This window comes from Taudactylus pleione, unplaced genomic scaffold (genome assembly GCF_031769625.1).
Source record: "Taudactylus pleione unplaced genomic scaffold, aTauple2 ptg000066l, whole genome shotgun sequence".
Classification (NCBI taxonomy): Eukaryota; Metazoa; Chordata; class Amphibia; order Anura; family Myobatrachidae; genus Taudactylus; species Taudactylus pleione.
In genome coordinates this window covers 13,449,392-13,472,584 of record NW_028284468.1, presented here as the reverse complement: position 1 = coordinate 13,472,584, position 23,193 = coordinate 13,449,392, and the positions used below count along the sequence as shown (strand labels likewise).

Below are 23,193 nucleotides of genomic sequence, written 5' to 3'. Positions count from 1 at the left end.
TCCACACTGTCATTGTTTTTTGCAACAAAGTGTTAGGTTGACCATTGTGTTAGTATAAATGCTGCCTTGTTACACAGTGACATGCCTTCAGAGGATTATTACATACTGTATACTTTTATACAATACAATATGACTATTATGCCTTTTTTGCTTTTATAAGAAGTGTGTTGGTCTTCTTTTCTGTGCATTGCCACCGGATATTTTTCTATTTATCTATTATGGGATTGCAGCACCTGAATATTAATAATACCTACCAAATGTGTGCTGTTCTTGATTTATATATATATTTATATATATATACTGTATATACACTGTATATTTATATATACATTCGTACATACATATACATTCCTACATGCTTTTATGCATTCAAAATATATGAAAGTAAAGAGAGAGAGGGGTTTTTTTGCCTAAAAAAATTTTTATGTGGAAAATATAGTCATTTATTAAAACACTGAAGAATGTAACACACACACACACACAAAATCCAACAAAAAATCTTTGTCCATATATGACTAATCCACTTTCCTGATGGTAAGCTGGGAGAAGTGTAACAAATAAATGCAACAAATTTGACTATTCGCAGAGATTGAAAAAGTGCCAGTGCAAGCTGCACTTTGTATAAATTAAACACTCTTGCTGGAAACCACGGAGGTATTGTAAAAAGTGATTGTTTGAATAAGGTGCAGATGAAATAGGCTTATTGCATACTGATGTCCCGTTCTAAAAGTAGTTATAGTGTACAATACCTGGAGTGTAAGTAACGGGTCCAAAGAGTGGCAGCCCGAGGTTTCCGTGTAGCTGTAGTGAGAGATGCTGGTGGTGACCTCTCACATGGCAGTCAGACACCTTACACATGGAGCTACAGTATCTGCCCCGCAATTTCTGATGGCATCCCATGAGGCACACCACTTTTTGGGCGCACATCTTATATCCCTATTTGAAAAACGGGGTGAGGAGGCACCAATGCTCTTCCTGGCCAGGGCACCAAAAAGTCTAGTTACGACCTCTGTCATCCATAACCTGTGCACTGTGCTTTAGGTCAATACAGAGAGAATGTAATAACAATTTTACCTTCAGGGCAAAATACCATGCATTTAACATGCACCATTTATAGAAAGGTGTTTTACAATTATGACCTGAGCTACAGTATATACCTATTTTGTTAATACATGGTATGAGGGAGTGACTTGGGAGGTCTAGGGTTGTACGTTATGAACTCTAGAAACTAGGTTGTTGCCATAGTTTATAGACTACATTGTGTGAGCACCTTTTCAACATAACAGGTCCTGAACAAATAATTCTTATGAGTATATCTGAGGGTCCGTGGTCCATCTTGATAGTAACCTTCTGACACTGGTAAGTTCGATACTTGAGGACTTTCATAATATCATTTGTTTTCCATTTCCTATAATCTGCAAGGCCAGGATCCATTATGAATCATAATTTCATTTATACAGAGGGTCTGATTCAGAGCGAGGTGCCCACTATTGGAGCCACTATTGCATATTTTGCATTTGTCTTTATGCTAATGCCACAGCTGACCTATGCAGCACTAAGATGCACCATGCAGCACTAAGATGCACCATTGGTAGCACCATCAGAGATTGCTCCAGCCCTACGGATTTGCAGTATGTATGTCTGGACAAAGCCACCAGTGCCAATGCAAATGGGATAAAAAATGCAATTGCTGACCACGACATGCCCACGGCACTCCTGCGTCTGGCTAGATATCTCCTCTGTTACCAGCCAGAAATGCCCATCGAAATTGCTTCTCTTTGCATCCAAATTTGTTCTGCATCTTTTGGTGGTAACCATCGGGCCACGTGCGCAGTGCAACTCAATTAGAGGCGAAAAGCCGCGATCGGCAAAAAAGTTTCGCCCATTGCTGCTTTTCACCTGTTTGCGTCTTATCTCCATATTCAATTCCGGGGCCAATTCGCCTAAGCGTAAACACAATCCACTGAAACAGGCAGAATGAATGGCAGGCGGAAAAAAGTGCAAAATCACTATTTTGGGGTGCAAATGTGGGGAATTGATTCAGAACCCTTTGCTGCCCCCCACCCCAAAGGACAAATCAGCCAAAAATAAAAACCTTAGAACACCCCAAAAGAGACATGCCATTTTTGGGGCAAACATGAAAAAAGTGGGGGACAAGGATGAAAAATAGGTCTCTTGGGGGGGGATGTATGGATGGGTCAGGTGTTTTTAGGATTGCAGGTGCATTCAGCAGGTGGATCTTTTACATTTTTTAAAAGTGCACTATAGAGACACATAAATATGCTAGCACCCATTTTCAAGTACCCCAAATTTGACAGGACTATTTATTGTCCACAAAAAATACTGTTTTATACCATTCTTCACCACTTTTACAAATATGTTTCTAGAAAGATTTTAACACAACTTAAGGACACAAAGTACATTTATTAGGGCTAATAGTACACATCTGTAATGATTTCCAGTGTCAGTGCATCTTATTTTGGGGTACAGACTGATTTCTCCAATCTATTCCCCAATCTATTCAGTACTTTCAGCCTGTTATGCATTCGCCTATTTGCGTATTCGCCTGTCCTGTAAATGAATAGGGCGATTGCGGGGACGCACATGCCACAAATTTGCGTCTCAAACAGGCAAATGTGGCGGAAAGTACAATAGGCGAAAAGTTTCCGACTTTTCGCAACTAATTGAATACGGGCCAAGTGTTTTGGTGCATATTAACCCTGTAACAACAGGTGTTACTGCAAATAATCAGCCTTAACATAACACATTCATTGAAATACATGATCATTGAGGCAATACAGAAACATTTGATTTTACATCATCAGCCCACCCCTTAGTATGTAATTAACACTTATTATTCTTCATAATCAAATGTTTTTCTTGAATACCTTATTAGTGTGTTCAATTTGTATATTGCAGTTAGTGCATTGTGATAGGATAAGGAAATCAAAGTTTTAAGTGTACAGTACCTGCCCTGGATGCATTTTGCCAGCCTGAGATCCATTAATGACAGTGTGGAGCGCACTATCCCATCTGGGGCTGGTAAAAAGAGATCGTGATAGGGTAGAGAAACTTCAGTAATACTGTAGACTGAGACACATGACTTGCTGAGATTACATTGTGTTTCTAGTGTGTGTGGAAAGTATAAGTACTGTAGAATAGGAGGGAGAGTAATATGTGTATTTATTATTCTTGTGTGTCTGTTTTCATGTTTATTGTCTCACACATGTACTGTGTAAGTGACAGTCTTTAGAGAGTCAGCTTTATGCATTATCATTACGAGTGCGCTGGTTTTTTGCAGTTGACTTACTTATTCTCTTAAAGCCATGCACAATAGTAGGCAAGCACTGAATACTAATATAAACTTTAAAGATTATTATCAGTCCCATCATTACGTAGTGTGGGATTTGAGTAAACTATTTAGAAAACCCTAGTCCAAACTTGCCAAAAATATTCCAATTGCAATCCTATTGCTTACTAGATTCTATAGCTCTTTTTAGTTTTATGTTTTTCAATTGAATCATAATTGTCTGAAATATTGAAGTATCACATTCCTTTTAAAATGTTCACATCCAATCCCTGCCCTGAGTAATAGGAAATCTACTACATCCCTGTTCTGTGGCATTCTATTTCTAACATCAGTAAGTTCTTGATTTATTAGTGAGATTGCTGTACAAGTAGCATTGAGGGGCAGAGGTGCTAAGAAGGGGGGAGCAAGTACTAATTACCCGGGCCCAGGCTTGTTGGATGCCCCACCGTCCCTCTTGCCTGTCAGCAGCACAGCACATGTTGCTGTGTGCTGGGCTGCAGTGGGAGACTGGGCCTAATTCAGGTTGGATCACACGGCTGCGTTTGCATGCACCCACTTGCTGTGAAAATATGCTAATGATTGCAATTTCACGGCCATCGCAGCACTATACCAAGATGCCCATCACTGTATAAAGCTGCCCACTTTCCATGACCTGCATCTGCAAGTCAGCGAAAACATCAGTAACACCAAGTAACATCGGAACCATTCGCACAGTTGTGTTTGACCTGATCCTACTTCACAAACTGCTAAACTACCTGTCGCCATCTAAATCTCTGCCAGCGTATACAATCACAGGGGCTTAATTATGCATGCCTCTGTAATGGCGTTCAAATGTTCCGCCGACCACCCCTAAACATTCACTTCATGTCAATCACTATGCTATTGGACTGCATGCTCACTGCAATTGGTTCCCGATCGCAGCAGCCGGTTCGCACACGTGCACTGTGATGAATACACATGCGCAGAGCCAGGGCCGCCTCGAGGCATGTTCGACTAGTGCACTCAAACAGGGGTGTCACCCAATAGAGGGAGCACCCCTCCCAACATTCCGATTTCAGCGTGATAGTTCCACTTTTCGGGCACTGTCCCGCTGTTCCACACTTATGTCAAAGTGTCCCGTGGGTGGTCGGAGGTTGGGCACCCCACCACCACAGATGTGTGGCGGTGCCTGACCCCGGAGAAGCTGAATGGATGCTGTGCACATGCACGCGGCATCCATTCACTGCAGGGATAGGGCTGGGGGAAGTCTATCTAGTGACAGAGTGCTGGGGTCGCCCCCAGCCTGACGTTACATGGGAGGCGTGCCATGCGGGTATGACCTCCAAATAACTTCATTTAGGGGGTGTGGCTTATGTTTATTAGGCCACACTCCCTTTCCAGTCACGCGCAGCTTCGCCGCACGCACGTGATACGGGTGCCTAAGTCTTGGTGTGCAGAGCACAAACTTCGACCGGCTGCGTACGAACACAGACGTGTGATCCAACCTGAATTAGGCCCACTGCTCACTACTCTGCCTGTGGGGGGGAGTGATCACACTGATTGTGCCCCCCAGGATTTGACCAAGGCTAAGGGGCTCACAGCGCCACCCCCCTCTGAGTTCCAAACTGAACCAGGACTCAGATCAACTCGGAACCCCAAAGTGATTCTGAACTCAATACCCATGAATTTGGTTGTTGTCGGTTCTCTGGGAAAAGGACCCACACATCTCTATTTATAACCTTAGCATTGTACATACTAAAAGCTGGACACTCTGACCAGGGAGCAGTGATGTGCGGTGAGGTGAGGCAGAGCCTTTCCTTCATACTTAGGAATACTCCAGGACTGCACTTCTGGACTAGCCTTTCAATTTGGATTCTTCCACTTCCACTCTTGAACTGTGGCCACACCATCCCTACATTGGCTTAGTGCATACCAAACCCTCCAGCCGCAGCCAAGCTTGAGCTTTAACCGTGGTGCTCTACAACAGGGCTGGTGGAAAGACACAGCCGTGAGGCAGATAGCCACAGCAGTTACTTGGCTAGCAGGAGCGGTGTTCCCACTGTGCTGCCAGATACGGATCTGCTGGCTACATAGCTTCTTTTCTATACTGATTAATATGCATCTACAGGGATATATTGGAATATCTGTTATCCATGCTGTTGGGAACCATCTTCTATCCAGCCTAGTGCCGTCATTACTATTTTTCACTGCTACACTTCTAATTACTGTTCTTATACAAGTACTGACTCTTTTTGCATTATTCAACTTTTGGACAGCATGTATCTCTACTACGATCTATAGCAGTTACATTGTTGCATCCTAGTGGAACATTACAGATGTTTTTTTAACCTGTCTTATCATTTTATTTACTATTTATATACACTATGTGGATATCCATGTTTACTTTTTTATGAATAGACTGCATGCAATTCAGATTGTCATCGTCTAATATTGCTATATTTTATATTGGTGAATATTTGAATAGATTCATTAAATATTTATTTATGTTATAACCTCTGCAGTGACCTTTGTGTGTGCAGCGCTCTTTCCACCTGCTTTTAACTACTTCACAATTGTGTGTTTTTGGGAGTCAAGTCATCACTCCCAGGTGGTGAGCAGCAGCCTTCACATTTGGACACTTGTTTACCCAACAATACTTTTTCGGCGCTTGGTTCCTTTTTCTTTGTTGTTATTCTCCAGAGTGTTGACTATAAAAATTGCAAGAAACATAAAAAAATATATATTATAAATATCTTCTTTGTATTATTCAAAACATTTTTATAGTCAAAACTCTGGAGTAAAAAGTGTATGGCAGTGAGGCACTGCCTCCCCTGCCTACCATTTCCATACATCCCTGATCAAAACACACCAAATTTCCAGCACTGTATTCTGCTGCATGTTTGTATCATGCCTGGATGAACTCCTGGGTTCATATACAATATGTATGTGTAAATCTGGCTCTGATACTAGCCAGTGCCTCCCCAGCTATTTACCTCATCGCACTTCACTGCCAGGGAGACAATTAAGCATCGGCTCACTTGCATGAACATTGGCCATCTGAGTTACCCTCAGGTTACTCACAATGATGTAACTATGCATCAGAAGATGCAGACACTGGCCTCGGCACTCCCAGAAAATGGGGCAGACACCCCCCTTTTCAGGAGTGCAGCCCAATGCTGCCCTGTCCCTGCCCCCAAATGGCTGCAGCATGTCAATCATGTTGCAAGTTAGGGGCACTGCGACCATAGTCACTGAAGAGACCTGGACATGGATCCTGCACAGATCTCTAACCATTGGGTTTACATATACTTCTGAATTAGGCCCATAGTCCTAATGAGTGTCCAGGGAAATTGCTATATTACACAAATACACATTTTGGTATACTGTAAACATATAACACACAGCATGTACCCTGTTTGTGAGATCACAACACAATTGTCTCCTAAATTAGGAATTTGTGGCTCATGAGTGATATCCCAACATGACACTGGGTTGTAATTCTATTTTATACTTCCTAATATGACACCTTATAGAATTATCATGTGAATCTGCCTGTCCTAGAAGAAAGTATGGTTTGTCTGTACATGTCGCATTGAGTCCCTGAAACAACCCTGTATTGTTTATTACACATAAAGAAACTGGAATGCAAATAAAACAAGCTTGATATGCCTCTCCTACAGGCATAGATGGTACTACACAGAACGCATTGCTCCATGTGGCTGTGGTAGCCAATTCAATAAACATGTGTTTTCCATATGCCTCAGCCCTTACTACTGAATTGTTTAGTTCTTCTGGGTAATATGGTTCTTCATAATAATCTTGGTCTTTTTAGATTTCCGTCACCTCTCTCTTTTCACTTCCATCAGTACTCCTCATGGGCACATTTGACTTGTCCATTACATAGCACCATAGATACAATAATTTTCTGGGATTCTGCCACAATTCCTACATATACTTTTAAAATTATCCAACATCTTATGACATTCTTTTGTTATGAAACACCCCTGCATATGTATAAGACCCCTAGAGCCTCCTACTGAGATCTTCTGATTATAACAGCAACCCGTATGTTCCCATAGAGTGTAATAAAATCACCTGTACTTAGGCAGTCACAAGGTCAGGGTAATTGCAGAACCATAACCAGCATCAACAGGGTTAATTGCAAGACAGACTGTTTGGATAATGAACAGGTGAATTAGCAGACAGCAACAATTGTCCACAATAGCAAGGCTTGTAGGTGTAACAGAAACACAGAATCCAACATAGTATATAAATTGAACGGTTTGCAGATACAGCAGCAGCACAGAATCCAACAAAACATATATATTGAATGGCAGAAATACTATAGCTCAAAGTTGGTAATTAGCAGAATAACATTTACTAAGGCTTTAGATATATAGTCAGGAAGCCAGCAGTCGAAATGCAGACCGCCGGCTTCCCAACTGTCAAATCCCGGCATCATTATCCACACACCGAAATCCTACCGAATAAAGGTAAGCCGGGTGTTGGGACCTCTTAGCCGTGGTAGGGGGGGTTAAGTTTAGGGACTCCCGGTGGGACTTAGGCTTAGGCACCCCCCACAGTATGGTTAGGCTAGGGGAAGTGGGGGTTAGGGTTAGGCACCCCTGGTGGGGGATTAGGGTTAGGCACCCCCCCAGGGGGTTAATTTTAGGGTGTGGGGAGAGGGGTATAAGTTTAGGCACCCCTGGGGGGAGGTTAAGGTTAGACACTAGGGGGGAGTGCTTAGAGTTAGGAACCCCTAAGAGTGGTTAGGGGGTGGGAAAGGTGTAGAGAGAGCATACTTCCCTCCGCTGTCGGGATTTTCACATATCGGGCTGCCGGCGTCGGGCTTTCAACCGCCGGCCTAACTTCCTGCGGTCATACATACAGTACCTATTCCAGGCTTTGTACTTCCAGAAATAAACTGCTTGGATATATATATATATACATATATATATATATATATATATATATATATACATACACTTGTGGAAGGTAGATATTTGTATTTGCAGAAACACAACACCAGAGATGATAATCACTGTGTGAGCGAGGGTACATATACAGTAACTTGCAGTTGGAAAACAGCAGAGATTGAATTCCCTGCGGAGGTGTTATCAATAATGGGTCCAGGGGGGCCCCGCACCGCACACCTTGCACCCATAGTATTACTTACCTTTCCGGAGTCCCACGTCGATGCGGGGGTCCGGCGCTGTAAAAACGACTGGAAAATGGCCGCCGCGGCCATTTTCTCTTCGTTTGTGCATGCACAGTACAGGGAAAATGGTCGCCGCGGCCATTTTCCCGGTGACCAGCGCATACTCTACAAACTCTGGGCGCACTCTAGTGCCCAGAGTCTATAACTCTGGTGCTGGCCATGCGCAGCTCAGTGCGCTGCTGGCCGCTGGACAGAGAGGAGGGGGCCTGTGTCGGAGGCTGCACACAGGCCCCCTCCTCTCTAGAAACGCCCCTGATTCCCTGTGTAGATTTGGTAGTACTTGCAGTTAGTTTAAACAATAATTAAAGTTCTACAAGTGTGTAGTAAACTGGAAACAGAGGGTCTGATTCAGAGATGAACGCTGTTTGCGGATGGATGTTCTGAAAAAGGGGGTGGCTATTTAAATTAACCGTTCGCTCTTTGCGGTCTGTTGACGCCTCTAGGTCTGAACGAGCAAACAAAACATGCAGACTTTTTTTTGTAAAAAATGCCCCCTGGCCGCTCGCATCATACGTCATGTCCGCTATTTATTATATTAATCGAGTACATCGAATGGCATATGAACTGCTCGCTATTCTTGTGGTTGGTTTTTCCTACCGCAATCATGCGAGCAGTTCTGGCTAAAAGACACCCAACTGACGTGGGCGATGATGCTGCTTTGTTAATTATGCACTCCCATTAAACGCCCATTTTGACCGTTTGGCACGCCTGCGTTCGGATCTCCACTCCCTGTTTTCAAGCACCCTCCCCTGTTACCACCCACAAACGCCTCATTCTGTCACTCAAAATAGCAGGCATTCGCTATATTGCGAGCACACGATTTCTGACCGCACTGACTGGTTCGCGCATGCGTACTGAAACCCATACGCATGCGCAGATGTGCGAACATCGCTCGGAACGAACGAGCGGGCGCTTATGAGCGGCTCTGAATGAGACCCAGACACAGCTGGGCATATGCAGAGCAGGAGACCAGAACAACAATGCACTTGGAATGGACCAGGCAACAGCACTATGGTTTAAGCCAGGGGTAGCCAACCTCGGTCCTCGTGAGCTACCAACAGTTCACATTTTCCAGACCACCTAGCAGGTGCACAGGTGTATTCATTACTAACTAACACATTTGATAAGATCCACAGGTGGAGCTAATTATATCACTTGTGATTCTGTGAGGAGACCTGCAAAACATGCACCGTTGGTAGCTCTTGATGACCAGGGTTGGCTACCACTGGTTTACTTTAAGCTATTATTATTATCCTTTATTTATATGGTGCCACAAAGGTTCTGCAGTGCCTTACACAGTACATACATGAGCACACAAGAAAACTGATATTAGAAGTACAAAACAATGCAGGACAAGGACATGATTTATAAACATTGCTGCATAACACAAGCAGCAGGGCATCAGCAACCAAGTGTTAGGTGCTAATTGGGGAGTTATGATGAGTACATGATAGTATAAGTAGGGGAAAGAGAAGCACATGAGGGACGAGGGCCCTGCTCACGAGACCTTACATTCTAAAAGGGAGGGGCAGACAGACAGGGGCAACACAGATAGGACAGATAGTGAGGAAGGAGCATGGAGCAGTGGGTTAGGATATATGCTGCAGAATATATGTGTTTTAAGATGACCTTATGTTATGTCAAACCTAAGTAATTTTTTCATTTATCTCTATAATTAAAAATAGATTTTATTTATGTGTTGTTTACATGAAAACTGTACAAAATAAAGTTTTTGCACTTTAATTTTTGTCTGTTACATAATAGCATCTAAATACTTCCAGCTAAAGATGCAGATATTATGGGACTGTCCTGCCATCCTGTATAGTGAATACATTTGTCCTTGCTGCTGGGTGCTATGCCATGTTTCTGTGAGTGGGTGCCAGTGGCGTAACTAGTGCAGAGCGAGTGGGGCATTTGCCCTGGGCACCATAGCACAGGCGGTGCGGGTGTGTGTGTGTGGGGCGCCACCGGCCACGATCTGTTCCGTCCTCGTTAGGCAGTGTATCGCTGACCGCAGCGTGTGCGGCCAGCGCTACACATTTACACAGGAGCAGCGCTAGGCTTCCCTGCACCTAGCACTGGTTCTGTGCTGCACAGCCGAGTCCCTTCCCTCCCCCTGAGCGCTTACCCAATAGTGCCAGGAGGAGGGTGGGAGGCAGGCTCAGGCTGTGCAGTTTAACACACAATCACCACCAGCGAGGCAGCGTTGTGTGTGTTAACCAGCAGCCAATGAGAGTCAGACAGACTCTCATTGACTGCTACGGCGCCCACTGCAAGAACCGGGCTGGAGCTCACTCATGAGCTCTATCTTCCAGCTCTTGCAGTGGGTAATGGGAGAGATGTCATGACGTCTCTCCCATAATGCAGAGCGCGCCAGCCCTGGAGGACTGACGTGCAGCGGCGAGAGCACTGTCTGGAGCCGGAGTGTGGATTCAGGTAAGTGTATATATTTTTGTAAACTTGTGTGTCTGCATTATGGGGGGGGAACTACTACTACTGGAGGCGCCATTACAGAGGGGGACCTCTACTGGGGGGGTACTACTGGGGACTACAACTGGGGGGGCTACTATTGGGGGCACTGCATCAGGAGGGGGAACCTCTACTGTGGACTACTACTGGAGGGGGGAACTACTACTGGGGGCACTATATAAGGGGCTTACTACTAGGGGACCACTACTGAGGGCACTAAATAGGGAGGACCACTACTGGGGGCACTTTATAAGGGCTGGATTGGGGGAATCACTACTGGGGGTCTGCATAAGGGGGGACCACTACTGGGGGCACTAAATAGGGAGGACCACTACAGTGGGCACTGTATAAGGGGCACTGGATAGGGGGGATCACTTCTGGGGGCCTGCATAAGGGGGACCATTACTGGGGTCACTGCATGGGGGGGAACTGCATCTGGCAGGGGTGCCGAGGGGGGAAGGGAGCTGGTACAATTTACCCAGGCCCAGGCTTCCAGAGGGGTCCGGCGCCGCCCCCCCCTTCCCTCGCAGCAACCCAACGGATGCTGTGGCATAGAAGAAAAGTGGTTGAACAGCACTAAATGATGGTAGTTAGAGTAAATAAGTATAATTAGTATACTATCAAGAGGATAGCTAGATCGTACTATATAGATGGACAATCAAATAATTGGTAGGGCATGCTATTGCAAACACAGACAGTAATGGTTTTCCTATTCAGTTGTCTCATGTAAACACACAATGATATTGTAGTATATGCAGATAAATCAAGGATTGATAAGGATTGATAACTGAATCACACTACAAAAAATACAATTAGGCAATTAATAATGCATACCAATGAGAATACAGAAATTATAGCTCTCTTGTTCAATTTTCTCAAACAGACAGGTTATAATATTAGGTGGATAAATTGAACTCAATGCAGTGACAGATTGCTTGCGGCCACAGCAATTTTCTATGCCATATCACACTGATTGCGCCCCTGGCTTTGCACTGGGCTGATGGGCTCACAGCACGTATGTTTGTTTTTTCCCATTTTTTTCTCAAGGGGCGTGGCCATGCCTCCCGCGATTATGCCATGCCCCCTCTTTACTGGGGTCCGGTGGCGCTCTCTAAGCCCCTGAATGCTGGGGGCACTATATATAAAGGGCACTGCATAGAGGGTACCACTACTGGGGGCACTGCATAGGAGGGACTACTACTAGGGGTACTATATAAAGGGCACTGCATAAGGGAGTACTACTACTGGGGGAACTGCATTGGGGGGACTGCTACTGGGGGCGCTATATAAGGGGCACTGCATAAGGGGGACCACTACTGGGGGCACTTCATAGGGGGGACCACTACATGAGACACTGCATAATGGGCGACCACTATTGGGGGCACTGAGTAAGGGGAACTAATGAGGGGCTGTATAAGGGGGACAACTACTGGGGGCATTTGCATACTGGGGGTACAGTATAAGGGGAACTAATGGAGGTCTGCATAAGGAGGACCACTACTGGGAGTACTGTGTAAGGGGCACTACTATGGACCTGCATAAGAAGGACCACAGCTGGGGACATTGCATACTGGGGGTACTGTATAAGGGGCATTACTGGGGTTAAGGTGCATATGGAAAGGAATGTTCAGAGTGATTATAAAGAGGTATGTCATGTTGACACGCCCAATTTTTAAGTGACCATGCCCACTTTTTGCAGCGGGGGCTGAAGGTGCACGCACATGGGGGGAACTCCATTTTTAAATTTGCCCTGTTCTCCAAATACCCTAGTTACGCTGCTGGTGGGTGCTTCTCACATGCTAGACTCACTCACAAAGGGGTGCAGTCATTCCCAACATGCAGTGGCCACAACCCCTCCAGGGGGGCCCCAGGATGTTGCTGTACCCAGGCCCAGGATTGCTCTTGGCTGCTCCAGAGGTGACTGGCAGAGACAGGTGGGAAAGGGGCTTACTGGTAGGGTAACAAGGCAATAAAGGGAGGGAGGTGGTTGAGAGTGGAGGAGCAAGAAAGGTGGGGGAGAGAAGCAGAGGTTTGGAAGGAAGACTGGGAAGAGAAGAAAAGGGGAACAGCAAGGTGGCAGATAAGGGAGAAAAAAGTAGGTACAATAGAGTAGAGGATTATGTGGGAACTGAATAAGGGGGGTGGTTGAAGTAAAGGTGTTCATGCTGTGGACGAGGTAATAAATGAGATGAAAACTGGAGTGGAGGCTGTGTGATATAGGCAGTGTAGATGAATATAGTTAAATGTTCAAAAATACAGGTAAAAGAACGGTATGCAGTTGGGATGCCAATGGTCTAAATGCCGACTGTCAGCATCCTGACTGTCTAATACCGGCAAACAGGTAAACAATTTAAAGTGTTCAATAGCATTGTAGTATCCTTTAAGTATGTATATTCATTCTGAATGCAAGGCTGAACAGGACAATCCAGGTATACAGACACTGCATGATATAACGACCCTCTGTCCGCAATGATCGGTTGGCCTGGAAGTTTGTGCAGTGTCTTGTGTACCTTGGGCAAGATATATAGAATGGGGACAATAATGTGTTGTATAGATAAGGCCTTTTTTGTCTCAACAGAATTGAAACCCTCCTGTACCCCCATGGCTAGCAAGTCATCTAGCTCACATTTAAATCTCATGATTGGGTTCAACCTCAATTTCTCATAGGCGTCAGTATCTGCTAGTTGACGATAAACCTCCAATTTATAATCTGATTTATCGGAGGGACGGATAACAATATCCTCATATTTACACAAATCATGCAGAGCTTTCCTTTCAGGATAAGATAAATTAGGGTATCTGAACCACTATCCACATTCCTTGTACACATCAGTGAGTACACCATCATTAAGTAAATGAGAAAACGTTTCAATCGAACTGTTAGTAGAGGTTGGTTTAAAACACGATCTAGATTGAACTTTTCAGGTAACAAGTACTCACTGTTGTTAGGGCATGGGGGTCTGTTCTCCTTGAAGAATTCTTTCAAACGTAACATTCTGTTTAGTTTGACATTCTCAACCTGCCATTGGAAATGACCTACGCCCACATATGGAACAAAGGAGAGACCACGATTGAGGACCTTAATTTCATCACTGGTCAATATGCTATCGGAAAGATTAAACACTAAGAGTCTGATTCAGAGCCGCTCGTAAGCGGTAGTACGCTCGTTCCGAGCGATGTTCGGCCATCTGCGCATGCGTACGGTTTTTAATATGCATGCGCGAACCAGTCAGTGCGGCCGAAAATCGTTTGTTCGCTATATAGCGAAGGCCTGCTATTTTGAGTGACAGAATGAGGCGTATGTGGGTGGTAACAGGGGAAGGTGCTTGAAAACGGGGAGTGGAGATCAGAACACAGGCGTGCTTAAAGGTCAAAGCGGGTGTTTTATGGGTGTGCATAATTAATACAGCAGCGTCATTGACCACGTCACTTGGTTGTTTTATAGTCAGAACTGCTCGCAATATAGTGGTAGGAAAAAACAACCACAAGAATAGCGAGCAGTTCATACGCTGTTCGATGTACTCGATTAATCTAATAAATAGCGCACATGACTTATGATGCGAGCGGCCAGGGGGCGTATTTTTCAAATAAACATCCGCATGTTTTGTTCGCTCGTTCAGACATGGAGGCGGCAATAGACCGCAAGGAGTGAACGGTTCATTTGAATAGCCACCCCCTTTTTCTGAACGAGCGAGCGCTAATTGCATTCGGCTCTGAATCAGGCCTTAAGACCTCTGCTGGTAAGGGGGGCGAGAACCTGCCCTTCTGCCTCTTGTACTGTCCTGACCTCCTCATCTGGGTTATCTTTGGCTGAGGGATGTGCCCTTGTGCAAGCTCCTAAAGGGTTAACAGCGATGAGTGAGGAATCAGAGTGACCGTCACTGTCACTCAACAGCACTGAAGAACTACCCGGTGAGGCAGTATTAAACGGAGTAGGTTTTTGTTGGTATGTTGTACGTTGAAACCGTGTAGCATATTGAGTAGAGCCAGTCAGCCACCCATACACATGTTGTTTCTCATAATCCTCATTTACTTTCTTAAATTTATTTTTCTTGAACTTGATCAGCTCCGCGGTATATTGCGCCACCTGTGAATTCAGTTTGTCTCCAAAGTCCCTTTGTGAGTGGCCTCAAAATCACTTAATTTGTCTCTCACGTGTTCAATTCTCTCTTGGCCTCATCGGTAACCAATAGCACGAGGTCAAGGTAACACTTATTTAACATCGCCACCCATTTCTTACAGAATGCGATGTTATGGCGCCCGATGGTTGGGACGTTCTTGATTCTGAACCCCCTTGGGATTTTTTTGCATTTAAAATAATCAGAAAGGGTGATACCATGATACAAAAATTCTGTTTCTCGCTTCTTTAATTTTATCCATTCCCTGAAAAATTTCTCATTGGAGGTGACAGTGTTATCTACGAAAGATTCTGCTTCACTCTCCAAAAAGCTGAATGTGTCACCTAGATCAAGCTGAATCCGTGTATCATTGCCTTCGGTATCAACCATGTCTGCTCAAACTGCAGCTGGTGTTGTTAATGTCAACACACGTCAAAGCAAAAAAGACAAATGTCCACCTGATGAATATGTGAAAAAATCTTGAGCCTTGCCGATCAGACCAGTGCTGGGAACTGGACCCAATCCAAAGTAGAAACTATGCAATGGCCGGCACTCCCCTGCTGTGAACAAACAGCCACGTCTGTTGTCCTCCTCTTGTGTGCCAGACCTCAAAGGGCGCACCAATTTAATGTGACAGGATGAGGCGGCACTCAGACGGCTTTCACAAAACCTTGTTTGATTTACCGCCAGCCGCAGAGGTGAAGATCCCGACTGCTAATTAAGGTAAGTACTGCTAACCTAATTCCCTACCCTAACCCTCCCTTAGGGGAGCATAACCATAACCACCCCCCAAGTGCCCAACCCTAACCTCCCTCTAAGTGCCTAAACCTAACCCCCCCTTCCCCACACCCTAAACCTAAGTCTCCCGGGAGGGGTGTCTATCCCTAACCTCTCGCTGGGGGTGCCTAACCCTACCCCCCCTCCCCCCTTCCCCTAGCCTAACCCACACACTTATGCATTCCTCCTAAGTTCTAGTGATGACATCACATCATGTGTTATTGTGTTGCTTTGCCTGTTTCAAATGTATCTGATTGTAACATATCATCTGCAGCTCGGGTTTCATTCATGGGCATGGATATTCTGCTACATTTGAATCATGTCTTGTTTGTAGTTAGTGATTTATGAGTTTTTGATATTTTTGCACTGTTAAGCTGTGTTGCACACAGACTTCCGGCAATGTCACCTGGTGTTATGTATTTAAGGTGTGTCTTTGTATTTGTTTCCTTATCCTGACGAAGGAATCAATAAATATTCTGAAACGTTCCTTACAACTGGGTTTGACGAAGTTTTGTGAAAGCCGTCTGAGTGCCGCCTGTTCCAGTCACATTATATATATATATTTCTAGAAAAAAGGAGAAAAATCGCACACACTTCAAATAGATGATAGGTGCTGTAGTCACATAAAAATTACAAAGAAACACTCCAGACCTCACTGAGGCCAGAAACAGACCAGCACACCAATTTTGCATACAAATAGGAAATATATTATTTAAACATTTTTTTGTTACTTATCAAATGCCTGGTGACCAATCATAGCAGCCACGGGCCCAACAGCCATTTCATTGTACAAACACATTAATCATGAGCACACGGAAGTAGTCAAGCAAGCTACAGTATTTAAAAAGGGAGAAGAGGTGCCTAATCAGCAGCGCGAATAAGTCTCTCCTGTTGCGCCGCTATCCCTTGCAGCCAGGTCCACTCAACAACACCAGCGTGCTGATGGGTCATCAACTCATACCATGGAAATGCAGAGTTGCGCTGGGTACAGCGCCCACTCAGGTCTCTCCGGTGGGATCTGACGTAGGACCACTATCCAATTACACACCAGTGCATAAAAAGCACATGTGGTGTGTAAACACAATCTATCATTATTAAACAGATCGTAAATCACTTGTATAATGGCATCGAAAGGTCCATAATTGTAATAGGTGAGCACAAACCCAATCTCTCTGACAGGCACCAATACTCCCATATATAAATCAAATGAGAAACAAAGGCATAGAATCAAGCAACCTAATAGCAATAAGAAAACGTAAATAACTGAAATAAACATATCAGAGAAAATGAATAAATCCCAAAGAAAAACATACATTAGTGCACCAAAGAAAACCTGTCATAACAAAAATATCAAGATAGAAATCAATTAAAATTGTTTAAAAAAGGATTTAAATATATATGTGTATAGCAGCCCTCAAGGATAGCACTCAACGTTATGTAAGCCAATGCTAGCTCCTCATTAAGCACTCCAGGGTGTACTGTCCTGAATCTGTAAACGAGTTCACATTCTTTCTGCAGTAGTTTTTTACCACGGTATCCCCCTCTTTTAGATGGTTTAATTTGTACCATAAAATGAAAATCCTTGATGTTATGACCGGTATCGACAAAATGTCTCACAACTGGTGGTGTGCTGTGTTCTACAGTAGAAAGAGCTTTTTTAATAGAGGAACGGTGCATGGCCATCCTTTCCTTTAGCATGCAAGTAGTTTTGCCAATATACATTTTCTGACATGGACATATGATCACATAGACCACGTATTTACACTCGCAATTAAGCCATTGTCATAAACGAAACTGCAATCCATTGGTAGGGTATACAAGATTATCTCCAATCAAAAGAAACCTGCATTTGACACATCCACTACAGTGGAAGGCACCACTCTTGAGTGATAGCCAGTTATCATTTATGATCCCCGGGCTAATATCAGCATTGGTCACCAGGTCTTTTAAGTTACTACTCCATTTGTAGGCAAAAATAGGACTATTATGGCATGAATCCTTAAGAATCGGATCAGATTGAAGGATATGCCAGTGTTTTAGGACTGACTCCCTCATCCTGCCCGAGGAAATGGAGTATGTGGTTGGGAAAATGAGCCAGGGTGGTTGAATGGGTCCATTCTTTGGCCTACATAAGGACTCCCTGTTAAGGGAAAACATTTTAGGATTGCTTCATCCACCTCAACCTGGTTATAGCCACATTGCAATAAATCAATCCCCATATTTTTAAGCATCTGCTGAAGTTTGTCACTATTAGAAGTGATTCTCGCTGCTTGTTTTAGGGGCTTTGGGTCAACATTATCCACCTGAAGAACCATGTTCAAGTCTCTCAGTTTCTTGTAAATGCTAGTCTCAAAATTCTGATTATTAATGGCTATCATGACATCCAAAAAGTTGAGTGCTTGAGGGCTGCTAGAGCAGGTGAACCTGATGGTGCTGTCTAATCCAGTAAGGACCAAAATAAATTGCTCAAGGCTGTCACTTCCCCGTCCAAATAAAAAAATATCGTCAATGAATCTACAGTATAATTTAATATACCTGGAGAATGACCTATTATTCAAAATGTGTGATATCTCATAGTCATACATGTAGAGATTAGCAAAGCTAGTGGCCATATTCGACCCAATAGCCATTCACTGTAGCTGGAAGTAAATGGAATTTTCAAAAATAATATTTTTGTGTAGAATCACATCAATCAAAATGAGAAAAATCTCAGTAGGTTGACCCATATACAAGATATTGTTTGAAATGGCCTTTCTGATTGCATTGTTCCCCTCATCATGGTTAATGTTAGTATATAGATTAACTATATGAAGGGTCACTAACAGGCAACCTTCTGGTGGAGATCTAAAGTCTTTCAACTTGAGTAGAAAGTCTGTGGTGTCCTTCAATATGCCTTGGGTATTACCAACGACTGGCTGGAGGAAAGAGTCTATGTATTGTGACAATGTCTGACACAAAGACCACCGGGAAGAGATGATCGGCCTCCCCGGATGTTTCATGAGAGATTTATGTACTTTGGGTAAGATGTATAGGAGCGGGATCACCGGATGATCTTGCACAAGAAATTTGACAGTGTGTTCATCCAGCCAGTCATTGGAAAGACCCATATGGATGATCAAATCAATCTCATGCTTAAATGCTCCAGTGGGATCAAACCTCAGTACCTTGTAACATGTAGAGTCTGCAAGTTGTCTATGTACCTCACTGATGTAATCACTCTTATTCATTACAACTGTGCCCCCACCTTTATTGACAGGGCGAAAGATGATCGATTTATTATTTTTCAGTTGTTGGATTGACAATCTTTACTTATTGGTTACATTAGAGAATACATTAGAGATTTTTTGTTTATTTAATGATGGTATCACATCCTATTTGATTAGTCTCATGAATGTCTCAATTGAGGCATTTGATCAAGGGGGGGTCAAAAGCACTGGGGATATGGAAATGGGAGTATGCTTTTGAATCTCTCTGGCTATTATGAAATAAATTACGTAATTTCAGTTGCCTGTGGAATTTAAATAATAACTACTGCAGAAAGAATGTAAACTCATTCACAGATTCCAGACAGTATGCCCTAGAGGGCTTAATGAGGAGCTACCATTTAATGTTTTTCTTTGTACATTGGCTAACATACCATTCAGTGCTGTCCTTAAGGGCTGCTATACACATACTGTATTTATTTATATCCTTTTTTTGAAAGTGTGTAATTGATTTCTATCTTGATATTTTTGTTATGACAGGTTTTCTTTGGTGCACTAATGTGTTTTTTGAGGGGATTTATTATTTTTTTCTGATTTGTTTATTTCAGTTATTTACATTTTCTTATTGCTATTAGGTTGCTTGATTCTATGCCTTTGTTTCTCATTTGATTTATACAGTAGTTCCACAATTTAGCTCACTCTGTGAGAGTGCTGAATCTGCAGTTAACCACAGGGTGTGATAGCATTCCATATCTGTATTGCGCAACGAACACATCGTTTAAGGCGCCCGCCTTAATGATCAGAATTTCATTGCTTTTTTAAGTGGCAGAAATTCAGTAAATCTTGTGAAATTTCAGATCATGTCTAAGAAACCTTAATGGAATATATATATATATATATATATATATATATATATATATAATATATATATATATATATATATATATAATTACACATGCTATTGTCTATATATGGAATGTGTATTGTGAACAATGGAATTTCTTATATGTACTAAATATAATGGCTTATTATGATAAGTACTGATGTTTATAACTTTCAATGACGTCATTATGCAATAACTGCTAATTTAGTAAAAACTGTCATCTATTTTTTTATTTTGCAATGTGCAAGTGGAACTTACATTTATGTTCACTGTTTCCCCGCACAATGTACTACCAGGGGCAGAACTATGGGAGACAATGGAGGCACCTGCCACCGGGCTCCAGCTCTGAAGGGGCACCTCCTCCATTGTCCACAACATATTCACCCCACTTATGTTGTGGACCTGGCGTGTGCCATCATGGCCGCCCAATACATGGCACCCCTTCCTTTCTGGCACATGAGAAGCCACCATACACTAATGGAGAGCTCCATGTCAGACCATCAGCTGCTGTCTTCATCTATCTATAGCCTGTCTGCATGTAAATTGCTACATTATAGTGTCAGCGGCTGTGATGGGGGGTGGGGCACCAAATTATAACTTGCCTCCGGGTATCTGGGATGAACTTACGCCACTGTGTACTACACCCATTGAATAGGCGGAATGCAGAACAAAATGCTGAACTTCTGGTTTCTAACATTATATGGAAACCAGTTGTCATTGGAATGTACATATCTTGTCTACGCAGTAGCATCACAAGGGGGATGTGGGCCGCACCCGGGTGTCACCCGTCGAGGGCTAGTCCCAAGAATGATGTGCTCATTGGAATACACACATACAGTCTATGCAACTGAGGTCAAAGCAGAAAATAGAGCTGTGCAGATGGGATAAAAGTGGATGGCGGTGGCCATTAAGCTCTTTTGCGCAGCCGCCGCCCATCCAAGGCTTCCCGGTGTCTTCATGCTGCAGCTGGTCTCTCCAGCTCCCCGGCCGTCGACTGAATGGATGGGGCTCACGCTGCTGGCTGTATTTAAGCCAGCCGAGGGGGTGGGGGGATGACATCGCGAGCCATGATTGGCTTTTTGAAATGGGCACCACTGCCGTATTTGGCAGACTGGCTGGCAGGGACTGGATCCTCTTGAATCCTGGCCCGCCACTGGACACTCCACCGCCGCCGCCGCCGGACCCTCTGCCGACACCCGCGACCTGCCGCCGCTGCCCTGCACCCCCGTGCTGCCACTGACAGTCACGACCAGCCACCGCCACTGATGTCCCCGCCGCCGCTTTTGTCCCCGCCGCTGCATCCATGTCCTCGCTGCCAGTGCCAGATTAATGTCTACATGGGCCTGGAACTGAAATTTAGGAAGGGCCTATTGTGTACCGCTGCAGGGGGTGACAAGTGCTGTGGCGAAACCCATACAAACGAAAATGGGAGACATATAAACTACACACAGATCGGTTATAACTCATAATTCATGGCCTCTGTCACAATGAATATCACAGTGACAGCCATATAGTACAGAGCATCACAGTGACCACCATATAATACAGAGCATTACAGTAGACCACCATATAATACAGAGAGAATCGCGGTGAGTGCCATATAATACAGTGTATCATTGCCCATCATATAATACACTAAGGGGCATATCCAATTAGCCATGGGGTATCACCCGCGGCTAATTATCACGTTGGTCGGGATTCAATTAGCGGGGATTCCACACGCGGGTGTACCCTAGATCTCGTGCGCGAGTCCCCGCTGTCAGATTTTACCTTGCACCTCATGTAGAAGCGAGGTAAAATCCATGTGAAGCCGGCCTATTCGGCCTTGTGCGAGAGGGTATAACACACTGATTGTGCAGTTCTCAAGGAATCAGTGTGTTCTCACGCATGAGTCCCTTTTTAATGACACAGGGAAAAAGCTATTTCATTGAATAGCTAATCCCAGCGGGACTGTTGCCCGGCAATTAAACGTGGGTGAAACCCCATGGCTAATTGGATATACCCCTAAGCGTCCAAGCGACCACCATACACTACAAAGAACATTGTCATGAGTGCCATATAATACAGAGAACACCAACGACCACCACAAAATACAGAAAACATCATAGCCATACACTATGGTCCCTGAAATGGGATAAATCAGATAGCTAGCTGCTGGCAGATCTGTATAATGCAGCAAAGCCCTATCTCCGCCTAACTCCTCCATCCTTCACTCCCACCTCCCTCCAGACTGTTTGTACCACAGCCAGTGTGTCACAACAGACACATTGGGCCTGCGGCTGCACTGTAGTGAAGCAGAGCTGATGTAGGAGGCTGACACAGCTGCCATCCATGCTCTGCGACACCTCTGAAGGGTGATGATTATTGATCATTACCACCCTTCACTGATCTTTGTGTGGATATATATATATATATTATCTATATATATATATATATATATATATATATATAACAGCCAGGATATCATATCCAACACATATATAGTGTTGGGTATGATATCCCGGCTGTCGGCATGCCGCTGGTCAGAATACCAACAGCAGCACCCCGACAGCCAGAATTCAATACCCATAAAAGCTAACAGTGAGTAGTTTTCTATCCCTTACCCTAACCCACCCTCCCCAGTGCCTAATTCTAACCTCCCCCTACCCGCACCCTAAACCTAACACCCCCTCCCCAGTGCCTAAACCTAACCTCCTCCTCTAGTGCCTAAACCTAACCTCCCCCTCCCCACACCCTAAACCTAACACCCCCTCCTCACTGCCTAAACCTAACCTCCTACCCTAGTGCCTAAACCTAACCTCCCCCTTCCTGCACCCTAATCCTAACCCTCCCTCCCCAGTGCCTAAACCTAACCCTCCCCCTAGTGCCTAACCCTAACCTTCCCCCTCCCTGCACCCTAATCCTAACCCTCCCTCCCCGGGGCCTAACCGTAGCCTCGTCTTCTAGTGCCTAAACCTAACCTCCCCTTCCCCGCACCCTAAACCTAACACCCCCTCCCCAGTGCCTAAACCTAACCTCCTACCCTAATACCTAAACCTAACCTCCCCCTCCCCGCACCCTAATTCTAACCCTCCCTCCCCAGTGCCTAAACCTAACCTCCTCCTCTAGTGCCTAAACCTAACTTACCCCTCCCCGCACCCTAATCCTAACCCTCCCTCCCCGAGGCCTAACCCTAACCCTCCCCCTAGTGCCTAACCCTCCCACTGCACACCAATACTTACCTTTGGGATGCCGAC

General features: G+C 44.4%; 1 protein-coding gene across 1 annotated transcript in view; it reads left to right on the top strand.

The window, feature by feature from the left end:
* Positions 1-1,273: 1,273 nt before the first annotated feature.
* LOC148534453 (alpha-1,4-N-acetylglucosaminyltransferase-like) overlaps positions 1,274-23,193 on the top strand; it is an 80,036-nt gene continuing 58,116 nt past the window's right edge. The window contains exon 1 of the mRNA XM_088466871.1: positions 1,274-1,359. The gene's annotated coding sequence lies outside the window, so the exon portion shown is untranslated. The remainder of the gene's footprint in view (positions 1,360-23,193) is intronic.